General features: G+C 48.4%; 1 long non-coding RNA gene across 2 annotated transcripts; it reads left to right on the forward strand.

The window, feature by feature from the left end:
• The first annotated feature begins 8,108 nt into the window (after positions 1 to 8,108).
• On the forward strand, positions 8,109 to 14,753 carry LOC143442368 (uncharacterized). Of its 2 annotated transcripts, none has more exons than XR_013110488.1 (2): positions 8,109 to 8,397; positions 8,789 to 14,753. It is a non-coding gene; the product is annotated as an uncharacterized LOC143442368 (long non-coding RNA). The 2 variants fall into 2 exon arrangements; XR_013110489.1 differs by having other exon boundaries at positions 8,109 to 8,324.
• Positions 14,754 to 16,858: the final 2,105 nt, after the last annotated feature.

Below are 16,858 nucleotides of genomic sequence, written 5' to 3' on the forward strand. Positions count from 1 at the left end.
TTCCATTTCTGTGCATTAGAGATGTCTGCTTTCTGGGGGGCTGGGGGTGGGCATGGTGATGAGAAACAGAGCTGGTCCTGGGAACGCGAACAGAGAAGGCTACTCACATGGGAGAGTACTGCAGGAAGGAGAACAGCAACGACGTGGCATGTGAGGCATGTCAGTGGTGGGGCCCTGCACTGGGGTGGCAGAGAGCCTGGTGGCTGCTGGTGTGCAGGGGCTCACGTAGCTGGTGGAGCAAGTGCTGTACTTCCTGCTGACTCAGCAAAGCAGGCTGGGACCAATTCTCCCAGACTAATGTGTCTTCTCTCTGGGATTAACTCACACAACTCTGGCTGGGAAAGGGGGAGGCACCAGCCTCTCCCATCACCCCAGGCTTAATGATTTTTTTTTTCAGAAGGTCTGCACCATGGAGCCCAGAAGAGCCAGCCAGTGGATGGGTCTGCATGTCTTGAGTGTTCTCAACTTTATTCTCAGTGAAGCACCTCCATTTGGCTGGCAGGTAGCCAGGCTTCCCAAGCATCAGTGGATAGAGCTGCCCCATCCCATGTGGCAGGTTTTCCTGGTGTTCATACCCTGTAGCCTTGGGGCAATGCAAGTAAATGCAAGTCAGCCCATGGAACCTCTATTTCTGGGTGTGCCCTGCTTACTATACAGCTGCATCTCGGGTCATCTGTAAGTGGCTATGTTGCCCTTGGGCTGCCATGAGGGATGGATGAGTCAAGGCACAGAATGACTAAAGAGGGGCTAGCACAGGGCACGCATTCAGAAAGCGGATGGTTATTGCCACTCAGGCTTAAGGTAACTTTGAGAAGATCCTTAAATGTCTTGAGCCTCAGCTCTCTTACCAGCAAAGCAGTGATGCTCTCAGTAAGTTCTCCTGACACCAGAGTTACCTTACAGGGATAAAGTACCCTGTACAAAATATCGCGTCAGGGTGCACTGTTCTTCTTGTTGCTGTTGACACAAAGGTCAAACCAGAGCCTTTCCTGGAGCAGTCATGTGTCACTTTGTAGGGACTCCGGTCCTTAAGCTTTTGCTATCTTGAGAATTCAAGATCTCATGACAGTCTGCTGCCTCCAGATAAGAGACAGCCCTCCTCAGCAGCTGCAGGGGGATGACTTCAGCGGGACGGATACCCTTGCCTTTGCCCCAGCCTGGGATTTGTGATGATAGGGGCCGAGAAAATTCAAGAATGTTCTCTGGAGCCCCTCCTATGTTGAAACTTCTGTGGAATCTTCTTTGTTCTTCACTCCTAGTTTACTTAAAAAAAAAATTCCTTTGAGACAGGGTCATGAGTTATAAGCTAGGCTGACCTGGAACCTGCTACTGTCCTCTGGCAGACTTCTCTCTCTCCCTCCCCTCATCTCTTCTTTGTCCACTCCCTCATTTATTTCCTCAAAGGACAAGGAAGTCTCGGGCACTGCCATGAGGCCTGGGGGAATTGGGCTCAGGTTCCAGTTGAGGCCCCCTTGGATCATTTTGTGCACACACACTTCGACAGGATGGCACATGCCGTGAGAACTCAGCTTCTCGTGGCACTAGAGAGAATTCTCAGCAGCAATGCTGGCCAGATGCAATGAAGCCAAAATGAAGAGAAAAGAGTGACTGTATCAGTCGTTGATACCCTCAGCTGGAAAAGAGGTCAGAACGAGCTGATTGATAGATTGGGTTGTTTTTGTGTTTGTTTAGATCTCAAGTGCACAGAGTTGGGCCGCACATTCTTCCTTCAGAATCATTTTCTTCTCAGCTTCTCATTTCCATCCCCTGCTCCTTCTCTCACTCCACCATGCTACTAAATATGTCCCTAGAAAGTGTACGTCTGAGTCCATGGTTGTGAACCATGCCTGTAATCTCAGGGCTTGGAAAGTGGAGGCAAGAGGACTGGGACTCCGAGGTTTGCCTTGTTAGTGAGTTATAGGCCAGCCTGGGCGGAGACTCAAGTCTTAATGAGACCTTGTCTCAAAAACAAAACCAACCAACCCAACAACAACAACAACAACAACAACAACAACAGGGACTGGAGAGATTAAGAATTAACATTAGCTGCTCTTCCAAAGTACCCAGGTTCGATTTCCAGCACTCACATGACAGCTCATAACCATCTGTAACTTTAGGCCCAGGGTATCTGATACCCTCCTCTGGCCTCCGTATACAATGCACATGTGTGATACATTGGCAAACATTCATACACATAAAATAAAAATAAACTAAAAAAATTCAAACCATTCAGACACATATTTTGTTTTAATGAAGTCTGTACTGTCTTTGAAAAATTAGTATTGTGTCATATGCCAGCCTAGTTCATACTTTTCTGCCTTGGCACAACGATTCACAGATCCACTGAGGTGTCATGTGTGGATTAATCTCTTCTGACTAGTTGCTGCACAGTGTGTCATCCAAAGCATATGATATTTCATACATTCTTGCCCTAAGTGACAGACACATCTCCACCACAGGCTGACAGAATTACAGCGAGTCCTGCACAGAGTCCCTAATTTCATCCTGCCTGAGTTCTCATTTAGTTGTCAGATGCCTTTCCTAGTATATGATTCCTGTTTATGCCATCGCTCTTGGCGATGGCAAAACTGTGAACATCTTTTAAGTCTGTCTCTGTCTCTGTCTCTGTCTCTGTCTCTGTCTCTCTCTGTGTTTCTCTCCGTAGCTTTGAATTCCCTGTGTTAGTATTCTGTCTAAACTCCACCTTCCTCTCTCTCCACGTGGTCATGGCCGGCCTCTACTTCTCTTCTCTCACTCTCTTCCACCTTCCTCTCCCCACCTTTGCCCTATCCCCTGAATAAACCTCCTCCCCCTTGGAACCGCCTGGTCTGGAGTGGTCTGTTCTGAGCTGCGGTCGGACTTCTTAAAAGAACTAATACCCTGTGTAGCTGAGGATGGCATTGAACTGCTGGTCCTCTACATCCTCAGTCAGCACTGAACCTTTTTATTTTATTTTTTTTTTAAGCCACATAATAATCTAAGCAGGGCACAGGAGTGGACTGTTCCGAAGGAGGCTATAGAGTCCAGAGAAGTTAGTCACTTGCTCAGCTTATAAACACGCAGCATATAAACCTAAGCAATGGGGCAGGCTGATGGAGTTTGGTGATCAGGAAACAGATCATGAGAACTTTGGTCCTGAATGAGACGGCAGAAGACCTCTGCCGTCTAATGGAGGGACAAGGAAAAGGCAGCAGGAGGCTTTCCTGAGGTGCCTAGGTGGTGCCGTGGGTATGTGAGCCCATGAAAGTTCAAGAGGGTACAGGGGCTGCAAGGGCTGAACAAGTGTGTGAAGAAGTGTGGAGGGCATTTGTATGTGCTGAGGTGCTTGTGCTTGCATGTGTCCGTGTCATGTTTATGGTCCACATGTCTTAGAGAGAGAGAGAGACAGAGAGACAGACACAGAGAGAGACAGAGAGAGTCAGAGAGACATACAGAGAGAGTTAGAGACATACACAGAAAGAGAGAGAGAGAGAGTCAGAGAGAGACAGACAGAGAGAAAGAGAGACAGAGAGACAGACACACACAGAGAGAGTCAGAGAGAGACAGAGAGAGTCAGAAAGAGAAAGAGAGAGAGACAGAGAGACAGACACACAGAGAGACAGAGAGTCAGAGAGAGACAGACAGAGAGAAAGAGAGACAGAGAGACAGACACAGAGAGAGAGAGTCAGAGAGAGACAGAGTCAGAAAGAGAAAGAGAGAGAGACAGACACACAGAGAGTCAGAGAGTCAGAGAGAGAGAGAGAAAGAGAGAGTCAGAGAGAGACAGGCACAGAGAGAGACAGAGAGAGACACACAGAGAGTCAGGGAGAGAGAGAGACAGAGAGAAAGAGAGATAGAGTCAGAGAAAGAGACAGACAGAGAGAGAAAGAGAGACAGAGAGTCAGAGAGAGACACAGACACAGAGAGAGACAGAGAGACAGAGGGAGAGTCAGAGAGAGACACAGAGAGAGTCAGGGAGAGAGAAACAGACAGAAAGAGAGAGAGACAGAGAGTCAGAGAGAGAGACAGAGAGAAAGAGAGAGAGACAAACAGAGAGAAAGAGAGAGAGACAGACAGACAGAGAAAGAGAGACAGAGAGACAGAGAGAGTCAGAGAGAGACACAGAGAGAGTCAGAGAGAGACAGAGACAGAGAGATGGACACAGAGAGAGACAGAGAGAGTCAGAGAGTCAGAGAGAGAGAGACAGAGAGACAGACACAGAGAGAGACAGAGAGAGAGTCAGAGAGAGAGACAGAGAGACACACAGAGAGAGTTAGAGACAGAGAGAGAGTGTCAGAGAGAGACAGACACAGAGAAAGAGAGACAGAGAAACAGACACAGAGAAAGAGAGACAGAGAGACAGACACAGAGAGAGACAGAGAGAGAGAGACAGAGCTAGAGAGTGCACACACAGCTGAGCATGTCTTCCTGTGAGTGTCTACCTCAGTGTTCCTACAACCTCTGGGGCCCTAGGAAGCTGTCAGAGCCCATTAGCCTGGCCTAAGTGTGAGGGATCTGGTCTTGGCCTTAGAAGTTGGATGGGTACACATTAAAGCCAGCCTGAGCCCAGGGCCAGTGAGGCAGAATAATTTAATGAGGCTGCAGGAGGGAGGTTTGGCTACTGGGGGTGGGTGTGGGAAGGATGCCAGTCTGTAGCCAGGGCTACTCCCAGCTTCCTCAGTCCAGTGTTGGAAGGCTGAGTGAGCTGTGAAAGGAGAGGGCTAGCTGTGTTATGTACTTAAAAATACTACCCTTGTGCCCTGTGCAATGGGAAAACTTCATCTGAATTATGGATGCTCCACCCTTGCCTGGATGCCGATCTGGTCTCCAGGAGTCTCAAGAAACTTCAGGGGAACCTGCATACCATCTCTGAGGCTTTTGTGACACTTCCCTAAGAAAGGGAGTACACAGAAAATAATTTCAGTCCTATTGGCCCTACTCACTGGCCTTATAGAGGCAAAACAGACCCAGAGTGAAGCAGGGAATTTCCTAAGGCCATTCAACAGAATGGAGACTGTGCTCAGTACCCAGAACCACTGAGTCCACTCAGTGACCTCTCCATACTGTAGGGCCAAGACCATACTCCATCAATATGATCCGATGACAGTTGCTTAGTTAGTGGCCTCTCTTGTGCCCTGTGTATTCTCTCCTTCCCTCCCAGGTCACCCACCTTGTAGAATGGGGACTGTTTCCCTGGTGTCTACTCCCAAAGGTCTTGCCAAGCAGTCTAGGAATAAAGGCTGGATGGGGTATCTCCTAATTTCCGTGTGTGTGCGTGCACACACACACACACACACTCCTTTTGGAGGACCTTATGTCAGAAAGGGAAATTTGAAAGGACTCAGTCTAGCCAGTTTTACATTTTGGATGTGAATAGAAAAGGGGTGTTCTGGGAGTGGAGTAGGAGATGCAAACATGAAAGATTGGGTGAAGACAGAGCAGCCTTTGCTAGAAAATACTTGAGATAGGCTAGGCTAGAAGAGCCCCATCAGTCCTGCGTCCACAGTGACCTTCTGGGAAGTTCTTATGACCAACATTCCTTCCCATGGGTTCTCAGGCACATCTGTACTCTCAGCTGTACTAGCAATCCGGCTCGCTCGAGATCAGTAGTTCTCAACCTCTGAGTCTCGACCCCTTTGGGAGTTGAACGACAATCCTTCCACAGGGGTGATCTAAGACCATCGGAAAACACAAACATTTACATTAAGAGTCACAACGGTATCAAAATTACAGTTATGAAGTAGCAACAAAAATTATTTTATGGTTGGGGGTCACCACAACATGAGAAGCTGTATTAAAGGGTTACAACACTAGGAGGGTTAAGAACCACTGCTTCAGGTTCTGGGTTTAGGTTCTAAGAGTCCAGAACTTGTATTGCCATTCAAGGTCTATCACATCTGAGTGCAGCCCCAAACTGAAGGCGTTACTTGGCTGCCCCAGGACAGATGGATGCTCTTGCCTCAGAGGCTTTAGGCAGGGATCTCCTGTCAGACACTGACTCCTGCTTGGCCTATATCTGACCCATTTACTCGTCTGCCTGGCACCCAATGCACTTAAATTTGCAATCCTTAAACCTTAGCTCTCGAGAGTCAGGCTGGATGGCGGATGGCGCACTATGTCATAACATTGCACATAGTAGGCAACCGAGAAGCACTGAGTGGTGGCCTCAGATTGGCTTCAACTCTTGTACTTTCAGATGACTCTGTGCTTGAATCCACACTTAAGCTGTTCCAGGAAATCATTTTCCCTGTCTGAAAACTTCTCAGTGAACTCCTCCTCTGCACTCAAGACCCAAGTCAAGTGGCCCCACCTCTGGTCCAACTGAGCTATTCTCTACCCACAATTCTGTAGAAGATTGACAGCTGGAAGCAGCCAGGGGCTAGGTTTTGAGAGTCCTTTGTATCCGATATAGTCATGTGCTTCAGTCACTCAGAAAGACTGAGTTGGCCCAAATAATCCAGCTCAAAGTGTCACTCAGAAGTCTGAGTTAGTTGGCTTGCCAAGTTCTATAAACCCCATTACTGGCTCCTGGTGCTTTGCCCTCAAGTCTGGGCACCTCGACCCTTTTCTTCAGAAGATGGGGAAGCCACCTTATGACTCAAGGTCTGACCCAGTGAGGGAGGAGAGCCCATAGCAAGGCTCTGGGCAGAAGACAAACAGCAAACAAGACAAGACCAGCCTTGCTGCCAGCCTGGCCTGGCCTGGATACCCTTGCCTTATGACTTGGCACTTTTTGGGACTACCTGTTGCCTTGGCCAAGATGATGTGCGTGAGATGCCTGGGCCTGTGAGGAACTGGTGTTGGATCACATTTTAGGGTTGCTGATGGCATTGAACCCATAAAAAAGGCCATGCTGGATCTAAGGTTTCCCCCTTAAAAACTCAAAAGTCTAAGCCAGGCAAGGTGGTGCATACCTTTAATTTCAGCATTTGGGAGGCAGAGGCAGGGAGCTGGAGACTAGGCTGGTTTACATAGCAACTTCCAGGACGACTAGGGCTCCTTAGAGAGACCCTGCCTCAAAAAACAAAAACAAAAAAATAACAACAAAAACCACTCTTCCCCTTGAAAAAGCCCAAACACTTTAGGGTCTAGCCTTAGCTGTGTATGATTAGGTCAACCTCCCCTTATGCAGTAGGAGATAGAGACATATGATTGTATGACTGAGGGAACACAGGTGTGTGCTATGCTTATGTGTCACTGCAGAAATTGTGTGCAAGTGAGTTTACATAAATGGGTCTCATGTACAATCATATGCATGTACATCTGTGTTAGTGTGTGTATATGCTGAGTACACGTATGTAATGCTGCATGTGCAGACATACCCATGCAGGTAAATATATGGGACATACCATTAAGTGTGGGTGTGGTGCGTGTGTGCCCACAGGCTGTGTGGTGTGTGCTATGGACACGTGTGGCTATGTGACAGTGTTGGTCTAAATTCTAGTTTGGATTCTGCCATTTTGTAAGCTGAAAACCGAAACACATCCTTTCTTTTTTCTTGTGAAACGGCATGCTTGGGACGAGGTCACCCCTTTAGAATCTTCTCAGGCTTTTGTAGTTAACTGAGTTTCGGAGCTTAGTGCAAGTATGTGAAAGGTGTGTGCTTCCCCATGCAAGAAGTGGGTGTTTCTGTGCAAAGGACACAACTCTGAATTCCGATTCCGTACTTAGCATCTGTATGGCCTCATGTTCTCTTCTGAGCCTCAGTTTCCTTTCCAGTCATATGAGGCTAATGATTCCTACAAGGCTGCTTTGAAAGCTAGAAATCTTATTTGCAAAATGCCTGGTCCAGAATCTGGCCCAGAAGCCTCTCTGTGAGAGTTTTGCATGTATGTGCACATGTGTGCTTCCTCACGGGCATGGATGCTTAACTTCCCAGTGTGGCCTGGTGAGCCGGGTGACTGCTCTGTATGGCTTCTGTCCTGTGAGCACTGATTTCTGTCTGCTCCTCACCAGGAGGTAGACAGACACCCTCCCAGCTACTAACCCCAGGGCCCACGTGGCCCTGAGGGCTGCCTGTTGCTTCAGACTAACCATCACATGGGTCCAGTGGCCTGGAAAGGAGGATTGGTGTGGTCAGGAGACAGGCCCCCAAATCCGATTAGTGTCTACCCCACCATCCGGGGCATTAGAGACTAAAGAGATTCTTCTTCTGAAAGGGTCACCTGCCAGCATGGGGTGGTGGCCCAGCCAAGCATGGCGATCCAGAATAAGTCCTCAGAAGGGGAACCAGGAGTAAATAGGGCCATGATCCCTGTGAGCTCCCAGTCCATGGAGAGAACCAGGAAAGTCGGGCTGGACCTGGGGCTGCTTGAGACATCGGAGCAAGAAGAGCTGAAATCCTGGTCTGAAAAGGCACCTGTGTGGGGCGTGTGCATGTGTGGGCAAAGAGTTCCCGGAACAGAAGGAGCCTGAGGGGTTGGTAGGGATGGGGGAGGGAAAGGAGAGACAAGGGCCTTCTAGGGGGAAGATTATTGTAGGAAGTTCGGGCAGGCTGGAGTGGGGAGTGTGTATCTGTGAGCATGCTGGCTCCTGTGAATGTTTGCATACACCCCAGGGTGAGGTGGCATGGAGAACACCAGAGCTGGCTCTTCCATTTTGTTGGGAAGGAAAGCAAAGCAAGGGGCTGGGAAGCAAGCATCTCTGCTTAGTGTGAGGCCATGACTGATCCCAGCTTCAGTGTGGGGTCTGTCTTCAAGGTTTGAGGTGAATGATATCAAACTGAGCTGGCCTGATCCCTGCTTTTGTTGGTCTAGAGGGGTCTTGAGCTGGGGCAGGAGACTGACTCTCAGTGATGTCTGTCTTCCAGGACTAGACACTATCTATGTTCCTGTCCAGGGTTCCCACGCTATCCCAGAGTGTGCGCTCACACCTGGATCTGATCCACCAGCGATGATCATCCAAATTTGGACCATGGAGCACGCAGAGAGCTCACAGCCCCAGATCATGTACACTGACTGGGCTCCAACATCCACGCTACAGAGAGCCCCAACTCTCTGATGGAGAGACAGGACACTCCTGAGAAAAGATGTCGATCCTTGGATCAGATGCATTAGATAGGCTTCCATGACATACATCTTTCTGGATTCTGAAACTGCCAGGAACCTCACATCTAGATAAAGATTCTCAGCTCTCAAACTCTGAATACTGAGATAAGATCCCAACATCTGGACCTGGCACATCTGCACTAGCTTCTAACCCAGACCCAGAATAGCCTGACCTGAAGGCCACCAATCTCACCCAGAAAGCTCTGAGCTGGCCGTACTGAAAGCTGACTCCCCCACTTTTCCTCTCCCCATCTTTCCTGGATGAGCTCATCCTGAGAGCTCTCCTCAAGTTCCAAGGCTTTTATGGAGCAATCTCTCATCTCTCTGGATGCCCAGGATGGATAAGAGAATTAGAAGGCCCTATCTATGCCCTTCTAGGGTGGTGCTGGGAATTTAGCTCAGGCACCCAGTTGGAAGTGGTCAGGGACAGCTAGGTGGGAACCTTCCTCAGAAACCCGGTTATCCCTACACAGCCCGCAGGGTGCTGGGCACCCAGCCATGAAATCCGGTGCAAGCCCTTGAAGCTGGCAGGCCTGGTGGAGGTGGGGTGGGCACCAGCAACGTGACTGAAGGGGCCCCCTGGGACAAGGCGGTCTCTGTGCAGACCCAGTTGATCTCCTGGGGCTTCAAATCCCTTCCGGCTGACAGGGCAGCGTGGGAACAAGTGGTGTGGCTGGGGGCATGTGGGTATGAAGGTGAGGGGTCCATGGGCAGAGAGCTCTGCTCTGGACAGGGCTCCCAAGTTCCTGGCTAAGCGTTAACATTTCCTCAGACAGGGGAAGCTGAGGCTAGGAAAAGCTGATTTGACCTAGCCAGCTCCCTGCTTGGTTGAAGCCATTGCACTAAATTAGGCATCGAGTTAGGTAGCATTCTACTCCCAATTTATAAACCAGAAATGGGAGGCTCAAAGAATTCAACCAAGGTGGAAAGCTAGATGAATCTGCATCTCTCTTCTGCCCTCCCCAAGCAGGGAGCTAAGTGTAGGCAGCCAGCTAGCAAGCTGCCTTTGTCCCTAGGTGCTCACCCACAAGCTAGAGGAAAGCTCTGGCTTAGCCTAGAGCACAGGGTTGGTGTGCTTAAGGTCTTGTTTCTGGCCTTTCTGTATGATGGATCCCATAAGTGTATTCAGCCAGTCTCTTGGTTAACAGCCATAGGGATGAAGGGAGGAAACCAGGTGAGAGCAGAGACGGTAGGAGGAGAGAGAGGATTGGAGGGAGTCAAGAAAATGGCTTCCCAGATGTCTCTTTACTCTGCCCACCCAGATGGGAACAAAACTGAAATGTCAGGACCCAAAGAAAGGGCCAAAGTGGTGGAGGTGTGCCAAGATCCACTTCAGCTCCCAGGAACAGAATAAGGAATTCCAGCGACTTTTCTGGAACTAAAGACCCATACACAGTCCGTGCCTCATGTTTGTTATAGATGAGACAGTTGGGGGTGGCGGAGGTATAGGGGTTGCCTGGGGGCAGGAATGTGCATATCTGTGGTGGTCTTATCTGTGCATGCCTCTGAGAATGGACCTGCTACATCTTTGGAGCAGTGGATGGCTGTAGTTCTGCGGGTCTGGGGCCCTTCACCTTACTGACATCTTTGTGATCTCTCCTGACCCCTGTGTTTCTGGCCAAACTCTTATCTGGAAATCTTGCACATATCTGGGCTTCTGCCCCTATCCCTGCTTTTTCTCCTGCCCTAGCAGGGCCCTGGATGCCACTGTGCTGCCTGAATATGCAGAGGAATGTGGAGGGCAAGGGGAGAGGGGAGCACATGGCCCAGGCTGCTGGCCTACTGGCTATGGAAAACTACTGAGGCCTCCTGGAGCCCAGCAGGCCAGGCCGGGCTGGGCCGGCTCAGAGCCAGGCACCATGGCAGTCGCTCTTCCAGGTCCCTCCCACTCTTTTCTCTGCAGACTGGGGACCTGCTGAGATGGGTCTTCCAGCAGGCAAGGGAGCACAGACTTTCCTCCCACCACTAGCCAGAAGGTTTGCCAGGCCTCTGTCCCTCCCTGGGCGTAGGCATCCCTGGGGGGGAAAGAGAAGGGAGTGGGTTTTTTTTTTTTTTTTCTCCCCTCTGAAGTCCTTCCCAGGCCTGACATTCTCTTCATTCTGTGAAGGTTAAAGGACAACTCTACCTTTGTTTCAAGGGCCTCCTGAAAGCAAGGATTCTAGACTCACAGATCAAGAAGGTTCTTTATGACAATCTGGTCTTACTCCCCCCATGTTCTCAGATCCACAGTCTCCCCAAGTTAGTCAGTCCCTCATCATGGCTCTTTGAACACAGGCAAGAAAAGCCGTTTTGTGCTGGGCAGTGGTGGCTCATGCCTTTAATCCCAGCACTTGGGAGGCAGAGGCAGGTGGATTTCTGAGTTCGAGGCCAGCCTGGTCTACAGAATGAGTTCCAGGACAGCCAGGGCTACACAGAGAAACCCTGTCTCGGAAAAAGAAAAAGAAAAAGAAAAAGAAAAAGAAAAAGAAAAAAAAAGAAAAGCCGTTTTGTTTGGCTTGAAGGATATGAACCTTTTGACATATGGAGGTAGGGTTGAACTGACAAGTACTTCAGATCGGGTGGGCGTAGGTGGGCAGGGCAGGGGTACGGCCAAGAGACAGAGCCAGGGTGGGTGAGACAGTGGGATAGCTGTAAAGGGTGTGAACTACACAGAATCGTCCTCAGAGACCTGGAGGGTGGAAGGGTTGTTAGCTTATGGGTTGTTTTGTCCAAAGAGCCAACTACGATGCACGAGTGGGTGAGAACTCTATGGTTACCAGCGCAGCCCTGATCTGCTCACTTTCATACGATGCTGCCCTCGTCTCCGCTAATGGCACTCTGTCTTTCTCAGGCTTGGGAAGAATAAGTAAATAAGTAAGTGAAGTCCAGGTACAACCTCCGTGTCTGGTGTAGGAAGTGCTCAGTCATCGACAGGATGAGATACCTGACACTGGAACATATACCTGCAGTCCCAGCAGGAGGCAGGAGGATCTGGCATTCAAGGTCATCCTCAGCTATAGACTAAGTTTGAGGCCCGCAGAGCAACATGAGAACTCGAGGCCTTGTCTCAGAAACAAAACAAGGGTTTGGAGAGATGGCTCAGTGGTTAAGAGTATTTGCTGTTCTTGCAGAAGGCCCAGATTTGGTTCCCAGCACTGACGTGTGGCCCACAAGCTGCTTATCTCCAGTTCCGGGCTCTATCAGACATTTCCTTTTAGCCTCTTCAGGCTCTGTATACACTTACATACATGCATGAAGAATACACATACACATAAACTAAAAATAAATCTTTAAAACAAAACCAAAACACACCCCCACAAACAAACAAACAAAAACAAACCAATTCCACCTCCTATATTTGTGGCTAGTCCAGAGGGAAGAAGTAAAGCCAGGGGCCAGCAGGGTGCTGGTCCCTGGGTGGAGTGTCTGCAGGTCCATAATTATATCTCTGAATGAACTGAATAAAGGGCTAGGGAAATCCTCAGGGGGCTTGGGAGCTGCCTGAAAGTGGGGAGAAAACCCCCATGGAGTGGCCCTGGGTTTGGCTCTGGGTGACTACCACTTAGGAAGCCTGGTGTGCCTGACAGAGTGTGGACTTTATCCACATTTACTACCAGGCCCAGGGCTCCAGGCATATGGAGCTGACACGGGAGAGTGACCCTCTCTGGTGCTAGGTGGTGTTAGGTTTGGTTGACATTGTCCAAAGGGACTGAAGAGACAGAAAAGGGCCCCAGGTACTCTTCCACAAGATTAGAGTAGCCTTGTCTCAAAAACAAAACAAAACAAAACAAGGGTTTGGAGAGATGGCTCCGTGGTCAGAGGGGCTGAGGAAACCCTTGGTGACTGTAACCCAGAACAGTTGGTCAGTTGCTTTCAAGAAAAACCGCTGGATGTGGTGGAGCAAGCCTTTACTCCCAGCACTTGGCAGGCAGAGACAAATAGATCTCTGTGAGTTTGAAGCCAGTTTGGTCTACATAGAGCCAGTCAAGGCTACACAGAGAGACCCTGTGGAGAAAGAAAGGAGGGAATACTCAGACAGCCCCAGTCTGAAGATCTTCAAGAGCTAAAGAGACAAGGTGGAGACTTCTGTGGAATCCCGTTTGTAGAGGAAGGCAAAAATCAAGCTTCAGCCACTGAGGAATTCTTTAGGGCAGCGAGAGAGAAGTGAAACAGGCAGGGCTTACCTCTGCCCAGAAGCTTGACTGAGGCCTAGGGGATGATTGGAGGCTGCAAGACTTTGAGCCTCCAGCTGAAGTGGGGAAGGCTCATGCTGCCTGCCGATAGACAGCACAGACAGCGGAACCGTGGCTCAATGCAGCTAAAGGGCTTGTACAAAGTCACAATCAGTGAAATGGGCAGATTTTGCTAACATACATACATACTTACAATAATAGAAATGTTATGATCTTTTACGTGGAAAAGGGAAAGCAATGTAATACACATGTGAATTGTTTGCTGTGGCCATGGCAGTAAAACATGGTCCCTGGAGAATTCTAGAAAACACTAGGCAGAAGCAGGCCTCAGGTCCCAGGTGGCCACTCAACACAAGTGCTAGATCCAGAAGTCTGGTCTCACGACTGAGCAGTGAACACTCTTAACTACTGAGTCACCTCTTTTGTTTTTGTTTGTTTGTTTGTTTTGTTCTTTGAAGATGGGGACAGCAGGGCCGCTGGGCTGGGAACCCAGTGTGTTGGCTCTTTAGGTCCTAAGTTGGCCACTGACTCGGTTGTGTGGGCTTGGGACCATACGGTCTCAGAAGGATCATGGATGAACTTCCATCACCCTAAACCATGGAATCTGTAGAGATTCAGTGTGAAACTGCTACTTGCTTCATGAGTCTTCAGATCTTGTGGAACTCCTTTGAGCCTCAGTCTCTTCATCTGAAAAATGGGAACCATATTTTTCATCATGCCTGCTGAGGACTGGTGAGAATGGAATCAAATCAGATCCATTGTTTTGATGTTTAAGAACAAATATTTGGGAAACACTTTGCTGTTTATCTGTATCGTATCATTGACCTTTCGTGGATCAGTTCCATTTTTCTGTTGCACATTCCAGACAGGAAAACCACAGTTTGGAGAGATAAAGTTTCCTAATCCAAGACTATAAAATTGGTTAGTAGGGATTGGAACCCTGGTTTCTGAAACTGAAACCACAGAGCTGTGCACTTGGACCATGAGTGGGGAGTTGCCGCCCTCTGCTGGTCAGTGTTGGTACACCCTGGAAGAGTAGCAATTTGCCTTGACTAGAAGAGGATGGCCGAGCCCAGAACAATCCTTTTCAGCCTTTAAGCCGCCGCTGGGCAGGATTAATGCAGACCTCAGCCAAGAGTTGTGGCAGGCACTGGGCAAATGCCAAGCTCTGTAGGGTGTCAAAGTGCATGTCCCACTTCAGGACTGATGGCTGCTTTGCCAAGGGGGTGTTTTTGCATTATCCTGATTTTAAAGCCATTGCTCTTTCTTTTAAAAAAGTGATTACTTTATTGCTCACGTTATTTCTTTATTGTGTGTATGTGCACATGTGTGCACATGCATGTGCACGAGTGCATGTGGCGGTCAGAGGATAACTGGCCCGGTGTCCGCTCTCCTGCCATGTGAGTCTGGGAGATCTAAACCCAACTTCTCAGGTTTGTCTCACAAGAGCCTTGATCCACTGAGCCAGCTCACTGGTCCCACTGCTGTTTTTAAAAATGGAATTCTGTATTTATGACACAAGTCAAAGAAGAAATAAGAGTTTGTTTTTTAAAAACCTGTCCATTTGGGGACATTTTTATTCTGGATTGACAAACGTTTGTCATGGGACTAGCGTCGACTTGTAGACCACTGCAGGTGATGTGCAGCTCAGAGAGCTTTCTTGTCTGCTCTCATCTTATAATTGCTGTAACCTCATGAGGAAGCTGCTTAGTTTTGCTTTAAACATAGTAAGTTAAACTCAAGGTCACCTTGGCCTTTTTGAAACCAGAGAACTTTCCAGGGCACCATGCTGCCACCCTGTGGCATTCTCGAGAATTACTAATATGACCATGGCATTGTGCCCCCCCCCCCCAGGATAGATGCCCAGTGCCTCCCAACTCGTTCACCAGGGAAGAGATGCTTTGAAGTATCAGATACAGCTAGAAACAAAAACTTTCACAAACTAGTAGGTGACTTATTTCTGTGGAGTGCCCCCTCCCCTGCTTCCTGGTGTATAAATGTTTCACCAGAGTGTCCGTCCATGGCAGTATGGAGTTCATACTATGCACTGGTGAAGGGTAGGTTTTGATGGGGGCTGGAGAGCAGGTGCAGTTCGGTGGAGACAGTGGAGTCATACTTCACTCTGCCAGGTAAGCCCTCTCTGAGGCTGGAGCTTCTAGTGAGTGAGGATCCTGGTCCTCACTGTTGGAGATCTTGTTCTTCAATGAGCCAAGGAAGTTTGGGCTTCTCTTCTTAACTCAGCATAGGCCATTGTTATGGTTTCAGCAGACCCTTTCTGTAAGCTTTTGATATAACACACTGACAGCAAGCTCATGTATCTAACCAATAAACACAGTCAAAAATTGTGTTTCTGGTTTGGGGAGATGGCTCAGCAGGTAAGGGGACCAAGCCTGACAACCTGAGTTTGATCCCTGAGACCCACATGATGGAGGGAGAAAACAGACTCTTGCAAACTGTCTTCTGACTTCTCTATATGTGTATGATGGCATTTGTATCCCTGATTCCAAGACAAATAAATAAATAAATAAATAAATAAATAAATAAATAAATAAATGTGTAAAAAAGTGCATTTCTGGGCTGGGGAGATGGCTCAGCAGTTAAGAGCACTGACTGTTTTTCTGGAGGTTCTGAGTTCAAATCCCAGCAACCACATGGTGGCTCATAACCATCCATAATGGGATCTGATACCCTCCTTGGGGTGTCTGAAGATAGCTACAGTGTACTTACATATAATTAAATAAATAAATAAATAAATAAATAAATAAATAAATAAATCCTATGGGCTGGAGGGAGAAGGGCCAGAGCAAGAGGGAGAAGGGAAGGGAAAAAAGTGCCTTTCTTTCTCCCTGCTACAACATCTTGAGAATCTAATAAATATCCCCCAGAGTTTTTCTGATATAAACTGGTAAAGCCTGAAGGCTGTCCTTTCTGGTACTCAGTCATACTCCTTAGTCCCTTCTCTTCAGATCTGTTGGGACTTGGATGTTACTGTATGCCTGGAAGTGCTGGGAGCTGAGAGCAATCGGTATGCCCACTCAAGGTGACTGCCTCTCACAAGATAATTATAGAACCAACTGCAAAGGGAGAGGGTGACTTCTTTCTTTTCTTCTTTCTTTCTTTAAACAATTTACCTATTTTTATTTTATGTGCACTGGCATTTCACCTGCACCTATGTCTGTGTGAGAGTGCCAGATCTGGAGTTACAAAAGACAGACAGCTGTGAGCTGCCATGCGGTTGCTGGGATTGAGCACCAGTCTTCTGGAAGAGCAGCCAGTGCTTTTAACCACGGAGCCATCTCTCTGGCCCCTTCTTTTGGTTTTTGAGACAAGGTCTCGCTATGTACTCCTGGCTGTCTTGGACTCATTATGTAGAGAGCAGGTTAGTCTCAAACTCACAGAGATCTGCTTCTGCCTCCCCAGTGCTGGGGTTAAAGGCACATGGCACCACACATGCCTTAGCTGGCATCTTCAGGTGGGTGGAAGGGATATTTTTGTTGGTGAAGGAGCCCTGACATAATTTGGGGATTGAAGGGGTTGAGATTTACCCAACATTCCCATTATACTCTTGTAATTCATTTTTTGTTTGTTTTTTTTTAAACCAACAAGATTATCTCAATCATATTGAAGAGGAGATTAATATATATGCAATTTGGTCAACCA

Source organism: Arvicanthis niloticus, chromosome 5, assembly GCF_011762505.2.
Source record: "Arvicanthis niloticus isolate mArvNil1 chromosome 5, mArvNil1.pat.X, whole genome shotgun sequence".
Lineage (NCBI taxonomy): Eukaryota > Metazoa > Chordata > Mammalia > Rodentia > Muridae > Arvicanthis > Arvicanthis niloticus.